This window comes from Saccostrea cucullata, unplaced genomic scaffold (assembly GCF_032062105.1).
Source record: "Saccostrea cucullata isolate Sc308-1 unplaced genomic scaffold, CSIRO_AGI_Scuc_v1 ctg2616, whole genome shotgun sequence".
Classification (NCBI taxonomy): domain Eukaryota; kingdom Metazoa; phylum Mollusca; class Bivalvia; order Ostreida; family Ostreidae; genus Saccostrea; species Saccostrea cuccullata.
Genome location: NW_026922254.1, coordinates 61,112 through 67,516, shown reverse-complemented (window position 1 = coordinate 67,516; position 6,405 = coordinate 61,112). Strand labels below are relative to the sequence as shown.

Here is a 6,405-nt window from a genome sequence, read left to right as displayed (position 1 = left end):
TCTGCTCATTGTTTTATAGCTCTGTAAATGTTGTGTATATTTTTAGTTAAGTATTTGAATGAGTTGCATTGATTTTTTTTTGTGTCTGAGTCATTTCAATGCATTGTTCAGTTAATGAAAACTGCAGACTTTAAACCTTTAAACACCTATAGATCACCAAAGATACCATGTACAAATACCGTATAAGTTAAATTTTTAGCGAGGATCTAATTTTGGCATTATTAGCGAGGATGCCGAGATTGCTAAAATTGAATATCCTTAAAAATTAACTGCGTTTTATTTGAAATAGCTTATTTAATGTGCATTTTAAAATCGCTAAAATTACACCTAGCTAAAAATAAATTACCAATTTTTAAGGACAAATCGCTAACTTTGCGTCTCGCTAAAATTTCCACTTATACGGTAGATCACAAACACTTGTTAAAAACAGGGGTTAACAGCACAGGAATTGAAAACACAGTTGGAATTTACATCATACCTGTACCAAGTAAGGTTTCATTTTTTTTAATTTCTTAATCTATTTTTTCATGATATCAATTAACTCTTGATTAAAAAAATTATCCAATCAAAAATATTAAATATAAAGGAAAGTTTATAATTCAATCTTTCTAGAGAATTTTGGTACATTAAAACTCCAATGGACCCAGTGTTCAGTGCCCATGATGTCCTGCGCTGTGACTTGTGTGATACTCCTGTTCCTCCAATGTACTGTGACTTTTGTCATGTCAAACTCTGTAAGGCCTTTGTAGTGGAGCATCTCTCTGATTTATCTAAAGAATATAGTGTTGTCCCACTCAAACAAAAGGGAACCACACCTAAATGTCCCACCCATGCTGGAAAACTTTGTGAACTTCACTGTAAAGAATGTGACATTCCAGTGTGCTCCCTTTGTTTATCAAACAAACATAAACAACACACCTTCCTAAACATTATGAAGATATTCAGTGACAAAAAGGAAGAAATAAAAAATGATCTTCAAGAATTAGACATGTACACTAGACAAAATTGCTAACGCACCACTTAAAATTCTTCGTTGCGAATTGAACATTTACCTAATTGATATAAGTGTACATAATACGCTATTTTTTCCAATACAATGGGATTTGCAAATGTCTTGGGGTAAGAACAACACAACAAAATGACTTTCTTGTCCAAAAACATTTTTACCGTCATGCATTGCGTACCCCTCTTTTGCCTAGAAATATGCGTCGCTGATTACCGATGATGGTCCCTGAGTTTACACCAGAGACAATCTCCCAGTAATAAAAAGCAAATAATATGCAGGTATTGACTTTTATATCACTTGCTAAACATCCAATGCATTGGTACCAATACCCAGTCCACTCAACTTCCGGTTGCCCCAATTTTGTGGAACGAGATTGAAATCGTGGTGAGGTGTTTACTTAATGGCTTCGCTGTCTAGAGTGAACATTTTTATGTTTACTAATCTATTTGCAACATTCTTTCACTAGAAGAATAAATGTTGGTATCATTGTTTAATTTTTTTTTCAAATCTTCCCAAAGGACCCCCCTGCAGACACCATACTCTCTGTTTTATCACGCTCTTCTTGGATTAAAATGCCGCATACGGTATAATTTTTTCTGATTTTCTAATTAGTACGGTCATAAAGAACAAAAATGAAAAGAAAAAGTTAGAAATTTATCCCTCCAAATTAGTATTGATAACATTTTCACGTTTTCAAATAAATTGTCACGCTTCGGTTAACATTGTAGTTATTTATTAATAAAGACATTTAAATGATTTATTTATTGATTATGCTTCATAATTATATATCAAATACATCTTAAACAAATATTGAAAAGTAAAATATCACTTTCATTTGGTGGTGCGTTAGCAATTTTGTCCAGTGTATATTTATTCTAGTTATGAAGAGATTGCATCAGAAATAGATGCAGAAAAATCGGGTCTTGATAGAACGTTTGGGAAATTGACAGCTGTCTCAAACCAAAGAGAAGATTGTCACAGAGAAATTAACATTGTTGTCAACAAGCAGAAATCTGAAATCGATGAGATGAAAATTAAACACCTGGCTGCTCTAAATAAACAGAAAAATGAAATCAAACAGATTACTTCTCATGTAAAACGGAACATACATGATCTGAAGAAATTAATGGACTCCAATGATATTTCCATAACCATAGCGTACAAATCCAGAAATGCTGAATTCAGAAGTTTACCTCCTAAGGTCAATGCTTCATTACCATTTTTCTCACCTCATCAGATCAACATATAACAGCTTCATCAATTGTTTGGTTCTTTGTCAGCATTATCCATTACAACAGAAGAACATGGCTACACAATGAAGACACCAGAAGCTGTATCCTCCCCTCTAGTCAAACCACTGCTTGATGAACCAGAGCTCATTGCTACCATAGACACGGGTTTGACTTTCTAACCAGTGTTACCTGTCTCAGTGATGAAGAAATCTGGACAAGTGAGAATGACGAAATCATGAAACTCTACAACCTCTAGGGTAAACTACTGAAGTCAATCCAAACCAAGTCAGGGAACTGGCCTCGTGACATAGCAGTGACAAGGAGTGGAGATCTAGTTTATACTGGCCTTGAAACAGTAACTGTAAAGAAAATGAGGAATGACCAGATACAGGAAGTGATCAGACTACAGGGGTGGAAACCTTACGGTGTCTGTAGTACCTCTTCTGGTGACCTCCTTGTAATCATGGTCAGTGATAAACAATCAAAAGTTGTCCGTTACTCTGGCCCCACAGAGAAAAAAAACCATTCAGTTTGATAGTGAAGGTAAACCTCTGTATTCATCTGATGTTTTTGAATACATCAATGAGAACAGGAACCTGGTTTCTGTGTAGCTGACTATGGACCCCGTGCAGTAGTGGTGGTAAATCAAGCTGGAAAACTCCGATTTAGATACACTCCTTCTATTACCAACAGATCATTTGATCTCGGTCATCCCTCTTCTAACAAGGGATCATTCTATCCTCGATGCATCACAACAGACAGCCAGAGTCAGATCCTGACATCAGACTTTGGTAACGACTGTATCCACATTCTAGATCAGGACGGACAGTTCCTCCGTTATATTGATAACTGTGATCTACAGGATACATTGGGTTTATGTGCAAAACAACATCTTCGTGGCCGAGTATTTCAGTGGTAAAGTGAAGAAAATCAAATACATGTAAAAAATAAGTTTTTGAATAAAAAGAATCAGAACATGATACACTGTAAAATGAGAAAATTTGGTGCACATGTATTTTAGCGCAAACACACGTGGGAATACATTGACGGAAATAAATTTAAGCGCTTGCACTTGTCATTTAAATATATAAATTTGATGTCAATTTTGTTTTTGTTTTTATTTATTTATAACTGTATTTGACGTTTTGGTTTTTCACGCATGGAAATACAATAGAACTCCTGTACACAAGTAAACGTTCATGAAATTAACCGTGGTATTGCAATCTCATTGATACACAATGATAAAGTTTATTTTAGTCTTAATTCAAATAAAACAAACGGAGTATTTTAGCATCTTATTCCTATTAAAACAATGCATACATCAAACGAAAATTACAGTAGAGGTGACTCTCAATCTCTCGAAGTTCAACAAACCTCAAAAAAAGTTCAAGAGATCAAGCAGTTCGAGAGATAGAAAGTAAATAAAATCCGGAATTTGCAGATCAGATCATCGAAGTTCTACCTTTATAGTTACTGGAAGTATATGTATTACACGTTTTCAATTTTGAAGGTAAATTACTTGATATCAACAACAATGATCGTATTTCGAATAAATTAGTTGGCAATCGCATATTTAATTTTTAGGGTTTTTGCATTCCTTCAAAATACCATTCACAAATTATTACATTGTAATTTTATTAGTACACGGTCTTGAATTTGTCCACTTTAATTATGTCAAGATCTTTAGTAATTGACCGGTGCCTACATGTTTCTCTATTTAGCGAAATGCATTAAGTCATTCAGTTTTATAAGTAAAAATATATCAATTGATTTTAAGTATTAAGAGTATTTCAGCATGATTTTAAAATGAATTACATGAATTTAAAATGCTTTACGTATTTTACGGTAGGTCTATTTATTTCAATTTCTATTGAAGCTGTAAAGTACGCATTCCAAAAAAAAAAAAACCCAACAACATCGAATTGATTATGACGTCATAATGGATCTACACAGGCTAAACATATTATGTCATACGACGTATAGGTTTTACGTTAAATTCAAGAATTGGAAAATCCTTTACGTCCTACATTTGAAAAGATTGCATCAGAAATAGTTGCAGAAAAAAACAACTCCTCGACGGAAAGTATTAGAAACTAAAAACAGCTGTAACCAAACAAGGAGAACACTGGCACCGAGAAATTTACATCATTGTCAACAACGAAAATCGGAAATTAATGATATAAAAGATAAAACACGTGGCTGTTCTATACCGGAAAATGGAAATTAAACAGATTATATCTGAACTCAAACAGCGTATTCCTGATCTGGAGTAAGAGCTGGAATCCAAGGATGTCTCTCTGATCAGTACCTTTGCATACAAATCCAGGAATGCTGAATTTATTAGTTTACCTCCTAAAGTCAATGTTTCCATAACAAATTTCTCCCCTTATCAGATCAACACAGAACAGCTCTCTCAAATGTTTGGTTCTCTGTAAGCATTATCCATTTCAACAACATAACTACACAATATACTAGTATATCCTTCAGTATTGACAATGTTTAAGAAACCACAGATAATACCTTCCATAGGCATTGGGTATGATAGTGTAATCTATGTTACTTTTTTTCAGTCCTGAAGGAATCTGGACATGTGGGACATATGGGATTGTCAAATTTAAATTCGTCTGTTGAGACTCTACAACCTCTAGGGCACACTACTAACGGAAATCGAATCCAGGCCAGGTCATGGGATTGTCAACGTGATATAGTAGTGACAAGGAAGGATATTGAGATAACGAACAGTATTCAGTCTCGAAGGCCAAAAAGTATACAAAACAAGAGCAGAGCAAACACGAAAACATCAGATGTGGGCTCAGGTGTCATGGAGGAGTGAGCATCCCCTGCCGACCGGTCACACCCGTCGTGTGCTCCTTGTCATGATCAGGAAATAACAGAATTCCGTCCTCAATTCAGTATGTGTATAAATAATGGACTAACAATCGGTATGAAAAACTTCAGACAGCATTTGACCCAATGATAAATTGTATTTGCGGATAAGGTCATTGTATCGACCATAGAACTTACGAAATGATGAGTGGAGAACTAGTTTATACTGACCCTGATATTGGAATTATGAACATCGTAAAGGATAGACAGATACAGGAAGTGATCAGACCATGGAGATGGAAACCCTGCTATATCTGCAGTACCTCTTCTGATGACCTCCTGGTAACCATGGGCAGTAATGATTGTAGTCAATCAAAAGTTGTCTGCTACTCTGGCTTCATTGAAAAACAAACCATTCAGTTTGATAGTGAAAATAAACCTCTTTATTCGTCTCACGACTTCATGAATTACATCAGTGAAAACAGGAACCTGGATATCTGTGTGGCAGACTATGGAGCCCGTGCAGTAGTGGTTTGTTATTAAAGCAGGAATACTCCGATTTAGATAGACTATCATCCCTTTACTAGCAACATGAACAAGAAATCATTCTATCAATACTTCATTCAAATGGGACCATTTTGTCCAGTCGGAATCGCAACATACAGCCAGGGCCATGTACTGACTGCAGACTCCAAGACTTGTCGCATCCACATCCTAGATCAGGACGGACAGTTCCTCCGTTACATTGATAACTGTAATATACAGGATCCATATGGTGTATGTGTAGACACCAGAGACAATCTCTTTGATGCTGTCAGTGGAACTGGTAAAGTGAAGAATATCAAATACAGGTAAACAATTTGCTAACCTGTGGAAAGTGTTCTTTTTATCAAAAGGAAACAGAAAATATTTTTATGTAAGCATCTATTTTAAACAACAGCAATTGACAGTTTTTTTTTACTTTTATGTATATGAACTTCAATAAGTTCTGGTGTGTCTTGCAAATAACACAAATCTGATATTTTAGCAGTGTTTTGTCATTTATAAAATGCATACTTCGATAACTCTCAGGATAATCATCACTGTCTTTCTAAAGATGAGGCATATGAACCGAACATTTTAACTGCAAATATTATTATGTAGGAATTATATTCCTACAATCATGTTTATCTGATAAATAAAAAAATTATTTTCCCGCCATCAACCATTCCAGCCTGCATGTCCGTCTTTATATGATAAATATATTGTATGGTCCCACCTCTGATGTTTCGGAGGTCCTTGTTTGCTCTGCTCTTATTTTGTATATTTGTTTAATGGACGTTGAGATTAAATACTGTTCGT

General features: G+C 35.0%; 1 pseudogene; it reads left to right on the top strand.

The window, feature by feature from the left end:
• Positions 1-637: 637 nt before the first annotated feature.
• On the top strand, positions 638-5,607 carry LOC134261473 (uncharacterized; annotated as a pseudogene).
• The last annotated feature ends 798 nt before the right edge of the window (positions 5,608-6,405 follow it).